The sequence below is a fragment of the Equus przewalskii genome, chromosome 5, assembly GCF_037783145.1.
Source record: "Equus przewalskii isolate Varuska chromosome 5, EquPr2, whole genome shotgun sequence".
NCBI lineage: Eukaryota > Metazoa > Chordata > Mammalia > Perissodactyla > Equidae > Equus > Equus przewalskii.
This window is the reverse complement of record NC_091835.1, coordinates 40,660,019-40,675,855: the sequence shown is the minus strand read 5'-3', so window position 1 is coordinate 40,675,855 and position 15,837 is coordinate 40,660,019. Positions and strand designations below refer to the sequence as shown.

General features: G+C 40.0%; 1 long non-coding RNA gene across 2 annotated transcripts; it reads right to left on the bottom strand.

Annotated features, from left to right (window-relative positions):
* Window positions 1-419: 419 nt before the first annotated feature.
* Window positions 420-15,634, bottom strand: LOC139083345 (uncharacterized). 2 transcript variants are annotated; one of them, XR_011539985.1, is made up of 3 exons: window positions 15,511-15,634; window positions 14,880-14,954; window positions 420-1,493 (listed from the first exon to the last, which is right to left on the bottom strand). It is a non-coding gene; the product is annotated as an uncharacterized lncRNA (long non-coding RNA). The 2 variants fall into 2 exon arrangements; XR_011539984.1 differs by lacking the exon at window positions 420-1,493 and adding an exon at window positions 11,272-13,754.
* Between the last annotated feature and the right edge of the window lie 203 nt (window positions 15,635-15,837).

Sequence of the window (15,837 nt, the reverse complement as noted above, 5' to 3'; positions counted from 1 at the left end):
CATATTTGCAGTGACGTATTCTGGAACCCTTTAGTACTGTTAAAAACCAACACTCAACTAAGTAGATTTAAAGATCAAATTGGCTTTATTCCATGATTTATGAATTGGGCAGCATCCCGTCTAGCAAACAGAAAGGAGCTCCAAACAACTACACAAAATGAAAGTCTTTTATAGACAGAATGGGGTGGGAAAAGGAAATTTCTAGCAAAGAGTTGATTGTTTCAGGCAAGGTCACCTTCCTGTGGGGACAGGTAGGGTCTATCAGGAAGATTACCTCACTAGTACTGACCAAGTAATTCCAGATTGACTGGTGAAGGGTTACGTTCCCAGGAGAGACTGAAACTGCAATTCGGTTAGGTATCAAGTCTTCATTTGCTGACGTGGAGCTTAGCACAAGTGCTTCCATTTTGGATCTGTTGTTTCTTTTTCTAATAGTGCTAATGAAGAGTCCTTGTCCTCAAGGAAATTTAAAACCTAAAAGGAAAATACGATGAATGAAAATTGCTATAGCACAAAGCAAAGGTGTTTCAGTAGAGGTATAAAGTGCTGTAGAAGCCAAGAAAATGTACAGTTTGCTGATGATTGAGAGGTTCTAGGTTTTATGAAGGACACATTTTAAGAATGGTTAGGATTTGTATCTCTAATACGTGGAGAGAAAATGGCAACCATAGAGACAGGAAAGTTCAGGAAATATTTAGCGATAGGTGAGTGGTTGAAAGATATCTTAGGAGAGATAAAATGGAAAAGAAAGCAAATGCCAAATCATAGGGTATTTGAAGCTGTTTTAGCAATTTTATTTTCACTCTGTGAGTCCTAGAGAGCCACTGAAGGTTATTGAAGTGAAGGCTGACACATTTACTATAAGCTTTAGAAAGTTCTTTGACAATAATTGGAGGATGTTTAGAGGAGATGAGACTAGAGTTGGAGAATATAGTAAGGAAGCCATTACATGATCTAGGACCTGGACTAGGTGATGAAAATGGGATACATACGAAGAATGTTTAAGACGTGGAATCCACATGATTTGGCAACTGATTAAATGCTTACATATCTGCTCAGGGGAAGGGGAGGCATGTGGTAAAAAGAAAAGGTTTAAGTTATAATTTTGTAAATGACAGAGCCCAGCTTGATTCATCTAAAAAGTAAAAAAGAGAAATTTATTTGCAAAATTAGGCTAATAACATAACTTTGGGAAAGGCAGAGATAGAGCCAGGTAGGGACAACTGAATCAGGGCCTCAGATGTCATTCTTCCTCCGTATGTTCTCTTTGAAGGTAGCCTTTATTCTTTTCTACTGCAGAGAAGTTCTCTCCATGCTTCAGGATCATCGCCACAGCCAGTCCTTCTAGCTGAGGGACTAAAGAAGACTGGGATCTTCCCCTGGGCCAGTCGAACTTTTCCAGAGATGGACCCTGGTGGAAGGGCTTGGGTCACATATCCACCCCTTAGACCAGTCACTGGACCTGATGGATGAGGTGCTGTTTTTAGCAGGTCCTACGAGAAAATCATGGTTGGGGGTGAGGGAAGGTATTACAGGTGTGGCACAGGGGGAGCTCCTTTTGAGTTGTGAAGCCATGTCTGCTATCCCGATGGGGGCATGGTAAAGAAGACAGAGGAATAGAAATTGTGACTGGGGTTCTGGGGCACTATGTTTGGCAGGATGGCAAGGCCTTTAACAAATAGAGGAATGGATTTGGGTAAAGTGGCAAATTTCATCGTAGACATCTTTTTTTAAGGTGTTTTGGGCTATGCATATGACATTGTATAGGAATCCCTTAAAAAGTGGGGTCTTCAGTTCTTAGGAGAAGTTGGTTTTAAAACCATAGATTTGGGAAGCATTAGCATATAGGTTTATTAAGAAACTAAATGGACAAGATTGCTCAGGGAGGGGCTGGCCCCGTGACCGAGTGATTAAGTTTGTGTGCCCCACTTTGGCAGCCCGGGGTTTTGCCAATTTGGATCCTGGCATGGACATGGAACTGCTCATCAGGCCATGTTGAGGCGGCATCCCACATGCCACAACTAGAAGGACCTGCACCTAAAATAGACAACTACGTACTGGGGGGATTTGGGGAGATTGCTCAGGGAGAAAGTATTCAGAGAGAAGAAGGTGGAGGGCAGAATGTAGGAAATTTACGTTTCTAGGCCCATTTGAATATTGGGTCTAAAAGGATAAAATGGCAAAATAGACTGAGAAGAAGCTATCAAACAACAATATCCAAGAGAGGGATATAGGTAAGAAAGTGGAAAAAAGGTCATTGGTTGGATCAAATTCTAAAGCTAGTGTTTCAGTCCTGAGAGCTGTTGGTTGATAAGATTTCTAGATGTCAGGCTCCAAGCATCTTCAGATGGAGTGAGGGCAGGAAGTGGCAATCTGACAGATTTTCCTGGTTTGCAGTTTGAATGTCTCTGCTGATGTCATCAGGTGTACCAATAAACTTTCTGAGTGGTCTATACAGCAACAGGCATGAAGAAGATTGCCCAAATCTTAGCTATTGTGGTGATTTCTTGAAGCTGACATCAAGTTGTTCAGCTTCAGTTTTCAGGGCTTCAGGAAAAGGGCACCTTTAGTTCTCAATGATTCCAAGTCAAAAAGGTGGGAGAAAATTGGAAATGTCAGTTTGGAGATTTGTAGCCAGATATTTGAAGAAATTAGAGGAATTCAGATCCAGTGCATTTCACAGGCAAATAACAAAACCTCAAAGAAGTTAACAAGTGTCTATATCCACAAGTGTGCATTATAGTTTCTACTGAAACATAGTTTTTCTCTCTAAAGTCACCTTCCTTTCTGCCAAAGATAGCCAAATTAAGACTAATTTGTTTGTAAAATATCTGGCTTGGATAAATTTGGCCTGATTATTTACATAAGGATGCAAGAATAGTGATTGATCATTTAGATTCTTTTAATCTGTTGCTGGAACTTTTCATAAGGAATCTCAGATTGGACTTTTACAAGCCTCTTAAGGCTAGGAAGCCAAGCTGAGGACTTGCCATCAGACTTTGCAATACCTATAGATTTGGGTCAATTACTCTCTTCTCAAGGTCCCCCAAATATCCTGGGGTTCCTGCACCTGCCAGGAAGTGACTTTTTACTTACCTGGTTAGGATGTTGGGAACCCTGTAAGCAAGGTACCAGGATATTTTTCCTAGGGGCTCCATAAAATCAATCTTAATTCCTTAATGCTGTTTGGCATATCTGACTCTATGTACATTTTCTCTCAAATATGATATTCTAGTCAATGCCTTGGTAATATAACCAATATTTCAAATTGTGTCCTGTTACAAGGAGAACAGATTCTTATTGAGCTTACACAAATAACCATATCACCATGAAAATAAGAATAATAAGAGTTTCCAAATTCAAGAGGGATCAGGTAGGGAGAAAAAGTAATTGTTTTCTCTTTGTTCACAAAGTTATACTTTACCAAATTGCTCTAAGCCATAGGTAGCTTAAGAGAAAAAATGTTCTCAAATCTAGAAAAACAAAACATCAAAGAATCAACAGTTTCAAACAAAAAGTCATAAAAATTATAATCATCCTCATCAGTTCATTCAGTCCCATGTTATTAATTCTTGATCTTCTTGAATCCAGTTTTTCCATTAGTTCTCTGAATTCTCACCCAGTTCAGTTTTATGATCTTAAAGTTATCAGAAATGTGTGCTTGCCAGAGTTCTTTGCAGGAATTTCCTTAAAGGTGAAGTACTTTTGCAGGAACACTTTTGCCAAAGTGTCAGAGTAAAACAATAACTATAAATGGCAAAAGACTTAAAAATGGCCATAGTTAAAGATCTGATGAGAGTATATTATAATGCAATTGACAAAGAAACTTGGTTATTTCTGTGACATACAACATTTTAAGATAACTGGAATTACAAATATTAGCATTATACCAGGACATACCAAACTTCTAGGAATTTCATGCAATTTCTGGAACACATATTAATAACATATATCCACAAAGATATAATCTAAGAAGGTTTAGTATCACTTATTTGACAATGCTTCCCAATAATTTAACATATCAAATAAGCCTAATTAATTTAACATCCCCCCCCCCGCACTTTTTTTTAATTTATAAGGAGAGAGAACAAATCTTTTGAGATGTTCCAGGGGTCCTCTTAAAAATCCCAAAGTTGGTTCAAGGTCAAAAAGACTTCATTTAGAATCTGATTTAGGATGTTTGTCAAAAAGAATCAAAAGATTTGGCACTTGAATAATAGGATCACAGATCATTATGAAACGATGGTTCTGGGGCTGGCCCTGTGGCCAAGTGGTTAAGTTCACGCGCTCCACTGCAGGCGGCCCAGTGTTTCGTTGGTTCGAATCCTGGGCATGGACATGGCACTGCTCATCAAACCACGCTGAGGCAGCGTCCCACATACCACAACTAGAAGGACCCACAACGAAGAATATACAACTATGTACCGGAAGGGCTTTGGGGAGAAAAAGGAAAAAATAAAATCTTTAAAAAAAAAAATGCATCTTCATATCTCATACCTTCCCTTAACCAAAACATATCATATTTTCCTTGCATGCAGAGTTGTTTCCTTTATTATTTCTAGTAGTTTTAACTACATATATGAATTAGAGTTCTTAACCCTTAGAAACCTTAATTTCCAATGAAAACTAAGAGTGAGCAATTGTGAACTATTACACCAGTATTCTTTTTTTCCCTTTAGAATTGATGAGATTTTTTTTATAATTTATTTTTTTATTGCAGTAACATTGGATTAGAACATTATATAACTTTCAGGTGTACATCATAATATAGTTCGAATTCTCTGTAGATTACATTCACCGCCCAAAGACTAATTACAATTCAACTAGTATTCTTTACATTGGCAAATTTATAAATACATGTCATAATTTCTAGAAATATATGCTTCTTCATGGTATAATCTTTCTTTCTTTCCTTTTTTTTTGAGGAAGATTAGTCCTGAGCTAACTACTGCCAGTCCTCCTCTTTTTTGCTGAGGAAGCCTGGCCCTGAGCTAACATCCATGCTCATCTCCCTCTACTTTATATGTGGGACGCCTACCACAGCATGGCGTGCCAAGTGGTGCCATGTCCACATCCAGGATCCGAACCTGCGAACCCCGGGCCGTTGAGAAGCGGAACGTGCAAACTTAACCGCTGTGCCCCTGGGCTAGCCCCCATAGTATAATCTTTCAATGTGACACAAGACATGTTTACTAACAGATCCAAATTTATCTTTAGTTTCTCTGTATTAAGCAGCCCAAAGTAGATAAACCTATGTTCAGTAATTAATGTTTCACTATTTTGCCTTATTTGGAAAAGATCTAGATATTCAATGAATTTCCATCATTTAATTTAACTTAGAAAAACTCTAAGGTTTTAAGTTTCCAAAAAGATTTTGGAAGCTATTTTTAAGTACACATACCATAAAACATAATTGTTGCTAAAACGTTCATCTGTAAACTCTTATTTCCCTTACATCTTTCTAAATCACTTGCTCCCAATAATTATGTTTAGACTACTACAAAAACTTCTTGAAACATTAGACAAAGCCAGCCATCATCCCAAACTATATTTCTTGCTGACAAATTTTGCAATAGAGATGATGCAAATTTATGAATATGAAGAAACCCAGGTAGAACAAAAGTTGTACGTCTGTATTGATTTTAATGCCGATAATTCTGAAGATGCATTGATTTTAACTGAAGCAACAAACAAATTAGCTTTAATACCAAGTATTTTCCCAGCTCACACGAACTGGAAAAGCACTTGGGTTAGTTTCTATTATATTTCTGAGAGTTTAGCAATCCTTAATTAATATAAGTGCTTGTTTATTTTTAAGCCAACTAAATAGAGCTCTTTTATGAGTTGGCCTGGCGATACCATCCAGAGGTAGAAAAATATCTCACATCTGCAACATACATATGCAGACACCTGTAAACATACAGACAGACACAAACAGAGATCGTGTAGCCTTTGTTCTGAAATTCCAGCTGTGAGTCACGTGCAATAATACAAAACTCATTAGTTTATAAAAGAACAGTTGGATCCAAAATTTGTTGGGGCAGTTGGAATAAGTTCAGTTCACCTGCTCCGATGGCTAAAACTTTTTACTAATATTTGCGGAGAAGGCATTCAAGATTTTTCATTAGCCCAGTTTCCAAATAGTTCTTTTTTTCGCTTCTGATGAGAAACTTCTCCCTGAAGTTTGCATTTCAAAGAATGGCTCTTAGGTCCTAGAGAAGATGGAGGTGGAAAATCTACATCCCAAAGGCACAGAGAAAGTATTCATATTTCCTCCAAGGAGTTTTGGAGTATATTTGACTATTATCAGAGATCTAGAGTAATTACTATTTAAATTTTTCCTTCTTTGTCTCCAGTTCAGGACAACCTGTTCCCAACATCCCAATATCTACAAGCATTTTGAGATGAATAGGGGAGGTTTTGGGCTTGGTAAGGATAGGCGAATTTTGAACTGCTTCTAGAGCCACATTTCTAGTTTTGTAGAGATTTGCAAGACAGAGAGTTGTTTCCAATTCCTCTAAGAATTGGGTTGTAACCTAAATGATATCAAAGGGTAACTTACCCAACCAACTACATTTTCTTTAATATGTTTCTTTATATCAGGGAGAAGATTTCTAAGGAAGGCGCAAATTAAAAGATTTCTATGTTCTTGAGTTTTAGAGTTTAGTTCAATATGCCTTTGAAAAGTCTATATAAAGAGTTCAACAAAGGCCTTCAGATGCTGGACTGATTAGGAATTACAAAATCCTGGAGAATGGTTTGGGAAGGCTTCAAACTAGGAACAGAAAGAAAGCTATTGAGAGAATCCAGGGAAGCCGTAATAGAAATCTATAAAAGACGACGTCAATGGGGAAGGAGAGAGATTTAGGAGATGGAATCAACCCTTAGTTTATTGAATGAGGCCAAGGAGAAGGGAAGAATAAAGGATCACTTTCAACTTTCTGGCTTGGGAAACTGGGTGGGTGATGACGGGATTCAGTGAGATAGGAGGTTCAGGAACAGAAGCAGGCTGGTGGAGAAACATGAAGTTTTGGAATTCACATCTTTTACCTGCTTTTGTTTTATGGATACAATGTCATTCTTAATATTTCCGAAGAAACTCAAGTATTTTTGTTTTCTGCTTGTTTCTCACTTTTTGCCTTCTGTAGAATTTGGGGTCTTCAAGTTAAGAGCTTTTCTGGATTTATTCTAGGCAGACTGGCTTCTTCACCGGCTGTAGTCTCTTAGGTGTTCTAGGCTGCAGCTTACTCTGCTCTGATCATCAGTGACCACTCTTCATCCATCTCCTGACTTCCAGAACTTTGTTGGAATCTCTATTCCTCTAGTAGCTTCTGTCCCACTCTCTTTGTTGGGTGGGGTTCGAGGTGTCCACATCTTTTTATTTCTTTGCTATGATGTTAATGTGTTTTTTTGGAAAAAAAGATAAGTGGATATGCTCAATCTGTGATCTTAAACCACAAGCTCCTGAATTTGATCTTTGATATGACATGTTTACTGGAATTATAGTATGTCTAGGTAGAGATGTATAGTAGGCAATCAGCTGTATGTATGAACTTGGAATTCAAGAGACAAGTCTAAACAGGTAAAGATTTGGAGTAACTGGTGTAGAAATGATGAGTGGCGATAACATTGCCTAGGGAGAGCATGCGGAATGAGAAGAGAACAGGAAATAAGCCCAACACTGAGGACCATCATTATTTAAGATAATTGTTTTTAGGACACAATATTCCTCGAGAGATAGGGAGACTAATGACAACTCAGAACTTTTCCTCTATGGATAAAAAGGAGTCAAATGAGCTCTTTGAGTTCATAAAAGTTGCATTTAATATATAATAAAGTATAAAAGCAGTAGTAAGATGACTAGTTGTAACAAAGTTGAACAGGGTGAGGACAGGAGTTCCAAGATGAGAGATAATCAAAGGTGTCACCATTTCCAGAAGATATTATCTAATTTTTTTGGTCCTGGGCCCATTCTTATGAGTCTGCTCAATGATGGCTCCCATGATCTGCTCTCCCATCCTTCTACTGAGAACATGGCTCTGATTCAAGTACCATTGTTCAGTGAGATATGTCTTGATAGTCTCCACACATTCAGTAAATATTTATTCAGGTCTTAAAATACACCAGACTTTGGATGAGGTGTTGGGGATATAAAAATATATATGGGGCTGGCCTGGTGGCACAGATGTTAAGTGCACACGTTCCACTTCCGAGGCCCGGGGTTTGCCAGTTCAGATCCCGGGTCCAGACATGGCACCACTTGGCACGCCATGCTGTGGTGGGCGTCCCACATATAAAGCAGAGCAAGATGGGCACGGATGTTAGCTCAGGGCCAGCCTTCCTCAGCAAAAAGAGGAGGATTGGCAGCAGATGATAGCTCAGGGCTAATCTTCCTCAAAAAAAAAAAAAAAAAAAAGTAAAATTCCTGCCCTCAAAGAACTCATATACATGCATACACTGCCCGTCATGCTCCAATTCAGTGTTGCTAACTGCCATTATTTTATTAGCAGAAGTCTTGTCATTAGCTTTCAAGGCGAGTTTAATTATCTCTCACTCATGGTGGATATGGAAGGCCTTATTTTGGTGCCCAATGTAGCCATTTTATGTCCCTGGATAAGCAAAATGGTGAGGATTTTTTTTTACTCTATCTCAAGAGTGATAGAAATTCATCCTAATAACCCAATATAGCACAGTGCCTGGGACATAGTGAGCTCTCACTACATATTGGTTTATTAAGTCTTTTTATTTTTATTACCTCAAATTATTATTATTAAGCAAGGATTCTAAAAAAGCACAATAGCGTATTTTGGAGAGGGCCAATGAAAGAGAAGATTTTTTAAGAGTAAAACTTAAACACAGTTGGCAAACAAATCATTGGTTAAAAAAAATACAACTAATCACAGAACAATTGTTACTGTCTACTGCCTTCCTTACCCATGTCAACATCCAAACATACATGAATGCTTTTAAACCTGGAATTTTAGCTGCTGTGTCGCTAATCTCAGGTTTTTTAAAAAAAAAAAACTCCTTGATTTTTTTTAAGTCTCCAAAAGACGGGAAAATTTAATTATATAGAGAAGAAGGATGTAGGTTGGCAAAAGGGTGAATAGAGAATTAATCTAGTATGGTGCTTTATTATTCTTACTGAAACTAATTAAATTTGTAATTAAAGGGACAACAGTAGTGATGGGATAGGAAGAAGGGAATAGATTCACTTTAAATGATGACTCTTTTCTAGTTTAGGGGAATTTTCAAAATTTCTTTGTTCATTTATTGATCATCAATCAACAAATAAACCCAGCATGTGCCAGGCACTGTGCTGGGTGCGAGGAATTCCAAGAGGAACTCGATCCCTCTTCCTTCTCACGGAGGTATCCACTAGCAGCAAGATGAAATCCTACGGAGGAAAGTTACCGCGCAGAGTATGCGAGATGAACTAGAGCCGCCTTGCAGCCTTGTTTTACTCCAGTTGTCTGGTGCTGCCACCTGCTGGGTATTTTCTTTTTCGCCGAGTTTAACCACAGGCGTGGACAGAGAAACCAGAATTTGCTGGGTGGAAAAGCCTCCCATTTCCACCTTTGCACGCCAGACCATGCACTTTTTCCTGCCGAGTACACCTTCCCTCTCCACCAGGCCTGGTGGCACCAACGCCGACTCCTCCAGAATTGCAAGCTCCTCACTTGCCAGGGTGCTGAGTCACCTGCCCGGTATGCCCAGGGCAATTGCCTCACTTTTCTCCCTCCCACAGTTTTGCTACTGAGCTGTTTGAAGGTTTTGGCCTTCTTTGGCCTTCTTCCCTCTCTTGTCGGAGTTAGGGTTTCTTGCCAAGACACCGGTAGTGTGTGCCTAAGTTGCTTAACACGGGCAGGAAGAGGCCAAAGGCCTTTGCAGCAAACAATTCTCCCCAATTTTGAACTTACTCTCACTTCTGTATAGGGGAGTGGCGCTGTGGGTGGGGGTAGTTTGCTTACTTCCTCATAAGCAGTCTGGTTGAGGGCCTCTGGGCTGCTTCAGAATGCTGAGCAGAAGTCAGGGCTTTGGGGATTAAGCGTTAAATAGGTCATTTGTTTTGCATCATCAATTCTTGAAGCGAGTCGAATGCTTTCAGGGATGGTTTCATCATTAAAAAGGAGCCCAAGAGTACCAAGTCCACCACTGACTGCATGGCCTCCCCCTCATTCTGCCCTGCTTCAAGCCAAGGCCTTCCCATGAATTGCTAATGTTTTGCCCAGAAAACATTAGCAGTTTATTTGCTTATTAGACTACTTGGTTGGACACAAAATCGTGGAGCCCCACTTCTCCCATTGCTTGTCATCACGTCAAAAATGGTTCTGGATTTAAGTAGATAAGAATGACTGTTGGAATATTACATATACTTAAAAAAAATGCAAATTCTTACTTTATGCTTTTTATCCTAAGTTTTAAACCAAAAAGTAGAAAATACATTTATTTCTATCTGATGACCACCCCCTCTCCCCAACAAATTAATCACCAAATCTCTTTTCTGATACTCTATTTCTCGGTTCTTTTTCTTTCTTCTTTTAGCTTGACAGACCATTCCATCAGCTCCTTCAGCTCTCTCCCCATGCTGACCTTTTCTCAGACTCTAGTTAATGTTCTCCTTTCCTCTCCCTCTTTGCTAAAATTACCAGCAGTCGTGGACTGCCTTCAACACAGCCTGGAACACTCCACACCTGAATTCTTCTTGGATGCAGCACAGCCCAGGCAGCCCCGCCCCCTTCCCTTATCCCATTTCTGAGCCTGAAGTGATTTTCATGAAAAAAGTTAGTGTGAAACTTGGTATGGACTTCAGGTGCCCCCATCAGGGCTCCGTCCAAATGCTTCCTAATGTGAAGTTATGACGTCCAATATATTCCCGAGGACAAAGGAAGACAAGAAGTGAGAGGAATGAGAAAGCCTGGAGGTGGGAGGAAAAAGAATTAGGTCAGACACCAGGGATGTGAACGTGGGTAGTATGGGAAACAGGAGGACAGGAGGCCTGGGGTGGGGACAGAGGTAGAGGGAGGGGAGGCCTCTAGATGGGATATTAACAGGGAAAGTGCGAATCGCCTCCTCAAACCGGAAGTAGTCCTTGAAAATTCGGACTCAGAAACGGGCAAGATCAAGTCTTAACTCTTCAATATATCCCATAGTGTGAACGGTTTATTTTAAGACACCCCCCCCCCTTTTTTCCCATTTCACTATATTTCATCACTTTCACCAGAGGTACAGTTAAGAGAAGACAGGCAAGAGAGAAGTGAAAGGCCAATCTTTCAAAATTATATCCATTTTTTAATAGAAGATTTTGAGAGCATCGTTTGAAACTTATTGCTAAACCAAAAGTTTTTTCTTCTCATATCCATTTGTTCTTTTCACATTTTAATTTTATTGCTTAAAATATATTACAAAATGAGAACATGCTCTTTCTTTCAAGTCAAACAGTGCTAACAGAAGTACGTTAAACAAAAAATGAATGGTCTTGTCTCCTTTCTCCAATGCCACCCATCAAAGAGTGAATGTTAACAGTTTGATATATCTTTTTACATGTTTATAATAGCATATATAAATAAGGACCTCCCTTTTATTCTTTTTAGAAAAATAAAATAATGTGTATGCACTCACACAGTAACTTGCTTTTTCAGTTAATAATATGTATCGACATATTAATAGCTACAAAATATTTCAGACCATGAATGTACAGCTCTTTATTCATCTCATTCTCTACCAATAGATATTTAAGCTATTTCCAGTTTTTTGATACTACAAATATTGTCAAAATAAAAATCGTTATACACATCTCTTTGCATTTTGGTTCTTTTACTTTTAAAGGATAGATTTCTAAAATTGAGATTGTGGTGTTAAAGGGTTTTAAATTTTTTTTTTTAAATTTTAGTAGCCACTGCCAGGTAACTCTCCCAAAAGGTTTGGGAGTACAAACTTTACGTTATCATAAGATGACTTCTATAAAAAATTTAATAGTTTCTCTATAACTGAACCCAGCTTAGCATGTGAGCCTCTATTTTAACTTGTATCCTGATAACTTAATTTACACTCAGTTTAAAACCCAGTTTCTTATGAGAAACTCAGATTAACCCTCCAGCCCCACTATTCTGGTTCTTACGTTCCTGGATGGCCTCTGAGTTTAGAGGATGCTTGTGTGAAATTGTGGCATCGGGGTGGGGCGGGGGCGTGTGAGTTTGGACCATGGGTGTCTGTCTGTGCTGACTTCTGTGACTCATTCTTTCAGGCTTTGAGCATTGCTCTCTGTTCCTGCTGAACCCTGCCATGGCCCCTACTTGTCACATCTAAATTCCGTGTCTTCCTTGTCCAAAACACGAAGACGCATCTGGTGCACTCAGCTTATACCACGTGCTCTCAGGGAGCCTGGTGATTCCACCTCCTTCCCTGCGCCATGCTGAGGTGTAAGAGACTCTATGAGAACCCCGGAGGCCCTATGGCCAGCCCCAGTCCTGAGCACTACTGATCATTGCCCTGCTTAGGTGGACTCAGGGCTGTTCCGTGAGGTTTATAGTCACTCAGGTTGTCCTGGAAGACAGGCATTGTTCTTTTTGCTCTGGAATGCCTCAAACTTATTTCCATGGTCATGGAGGAGGGAGTGAGAGCACTGGGCCCCACCAGCAACAGAGCCTTCACTGCATCCCCCACAGTCCTCACTTTCCTGCCTGCTGGCCAAGCTCTTATCTCCTTTGGAGCAGGACATGGATCTTTATGACATCACATACTCCTCTCTGTGGTTATGGTATAAATATTATGTATTCGTTCCTGCAATTGTTGGCTCTGGAAATTTGAAGTCAGACTTTGGGGATTAAAGAAACACGTTTCTCTCTCAAATGCCCGGCTCTTGTAATCAAAAGCCACAGCTTTTAAGATCTTTTTTTCTCCTATGGACTTTCCAAAATTATTTTCAAGAGCTTAAAAGTTAAGGATTTAATTGCTCTCTCTGTATTATCTCTGTATCTCTATCTCTAAAAATCCTAACACTCCTTGAATGGTGGGAAACAAGAGACAAGTAAAAAGAATTTTAAAAAGACCCATATAGTTAAATATCAATATATTACACTACTACAAGAACAAATATATTCATTGCACAATTAATTATGTGAGGCGATGAAAAAACTTTTATTCACAGGAATTACATCTTGGGGGAGAAATCTGATGGGAAGAAAACGCTTAAATCACCCTGAAGTGAAGACTGAGATCCTTGGAGTCCTTGGGGCATATTGTAACAAAAGTTGGTCTCCAAGCTACTACCTCTAAGACAAAGGGAGGAATTTATTTGCATCAGCGCAGGAGCTGGGAGGTTGATGAGTAGAGAGAGGGAGAGAGAGAGAAGGCAAGAGAGATGGCAGAATGATATGCATTACAAAATGTGACATACGCTGTGACTTCCTAAATCTCCAGGACAATTCTACCAAGCTAGAAGAAAAATGATTGGTCTAAGTGTGGACTGGGACATAGCTGAACTTTGCCCCCAGGGTGATGCAGGGCTGAACAGAACCAACACAAACAGACAAAAAGTGTCCAGTTACTGGGAAAAGTAGAGCCTGGTCCACCTACAGCCTCACCACTGTGCTGGCAACTCCCTGGCTCCTCCTTCTTACTGTCTTCCAGCTGCCCTTGTGCCTCTGTTGCCTGTGGAGGTGCTGTGTCTTCTTGCCCTTACGGCAGAGATCTCTTTCCTCCTCTGCTTCAAATGCGAGCATCAGAGAGCCACAGACCTGATCCCAGGATCACTTTAAAAAAAACGCTCTTAATTTACCTCCAAGAGACATTTTTTTTCACTTTCCCCTCCAGTCTCAGCAAGCCATGAAAGGTTGTACATGCATTTGACCTACCTTAAGAGTGACACTTTCACACACACATGGACACACACATGTGTATTTGATATAGTATGATTACTATTACATATTATACTCTCAAATAATACGTTATCAATGTATCCCCAGATATTGTATATTATATGTGCATGGATATGTGTGAGTTTTAAATATTATATGTGTATATAAATATTTCAAATAATTATATGTATATTTATACTTATAAATTTTACATACAAATAGACACATGGACCTTAACTGGCTCTCATTAAGGTCTACCTCAGCATGGTGTCACATTCAAAAGAAACACAAATTTCACTCCAAAATGACTTTTGAAAATAGTGTTTTTATCTAAATGTTTCTTAAAGAGACAGGAACTGGAGAGTTGCATACATAACACATGTCAAAACTTCTAAAAGTCCTCTTTAGGCATCTCCTTTTCCCGAAGTTTCATTCATCTTGTGGGTAACTCACATATCTTTGTCCCATCTCTCCAGGACCTCTAGTCTCATACTTGCGTCCTCTGCAGCCTTCTCCTTTCCCATTTGCCTCCTTTTGCTTCTAGGATCTTTTTCCCCCCAAGTAGCTCCTATTTTATGTAGATAGATCTACCCCTTCTCGAAGCTTCCTTTTTTTTTTTTTTTCTGCTTTATTTCCCAAATCCCCCCTGTACACAGTTGTATATCTTAGTTGCAGGTCCTTCTAGTTGTGGGATGTGGAATGCCACCTCAACGTGGCCTGACGAGCGGTGCCATGTCCGTGCCCAGGATCCGAGCCCTGGGCCGCCGCAGCAGAGCGTGCGAACTTAACCACTCGGCCACGGAGCCAGCCCCTTGAAGCTTCTTTAATTCTATGTCTATACCCACTCTATTCATCCTCCTCTCAAATTCAATCAATAAGGTCCCCTAGCTTATAGCCGATCAGCATCTTAGAGTCAGGAAAGGGGAAAATATTTTAAGTTCTTATGTTTTGAAAAATGTGTTTTGGCTCTGCATAGGTGGATCTTTGCAACTGGGCTTGATTTTCTGCTGGTATGCCTACCTTGTAGAGAGTTCTGACAGGTCAGTGCCCTTGCAGGAGTGCTGTTCCATGATCTGAATACCACCTCTGTTGTAACTGAGAGAGAACAAAAGTTTCTAATTTAAGAGCTATGGAAAAATTTCTGGTTAGAGAAGAGAAGCGTCTTTGTTAAGCATTTTGACTGGGAAAAGTTAGCTCACAAGGCATGGCCCAGATGGACTAGCATTGGGACAAAGAAAAGTAAATTTCCCAGCAAAAGAAAGGTAGAATTTTGAGTTTTAGGAGGCAACCCAAGAAGTTAGGAACAAACAGGAGGAAATAGAGCCACATGGCATTAGTCTGGACATAATTATGTGCCGGGCTCTCTTCTAAGTATTTAACTTACGTTCGCTGATTTGATCCTCACAAGAACACTATGAGTTAAGTACTATTAATATTATCCTCATTTCTAAATGTAGAAACTGATGCACAAGGAAGTTAAGAAACTGAACCAGGTATCAGGAAAAAGCCCCAGTGTCATAGAGAATGGCAAAGAGGAACAAGACTGCAAAGGACATGACCAAGCCAGCAGCCAGGTTGATGTGCCTTCCCTTCACAGGTGCGAAAGAGATAGTGAGATGAAGGGACCAGAGCAGGGCAGTCTCTTACTCACAGCACAGCAAGAATGGGAACATCAGCATGGTAACTCTGGTGCCCGTGCTCCAAAGTCTCATGGGGCAGTCATGAGCCCAGATGGCAGCTGCTCACACAGTGGCTTGTGCCCCATGTGAGGAACCTAGGGTCAAAGTCTCAACACCTTTTATAACAAGCCACACACAGCCCAGCCCCTCTCCCCAAGGAGTGAGCTGTACAGTAGTCACACTGTCAGTGCCTTGACCCACTTAATCGCTATGTGACTGGTACAGAAACTGCTCAGGGTCAGAGGATGGTGAGGTGTTGTGGTTTGGCACACTCAGCAAGGATGTGCAGAGATGCTTGG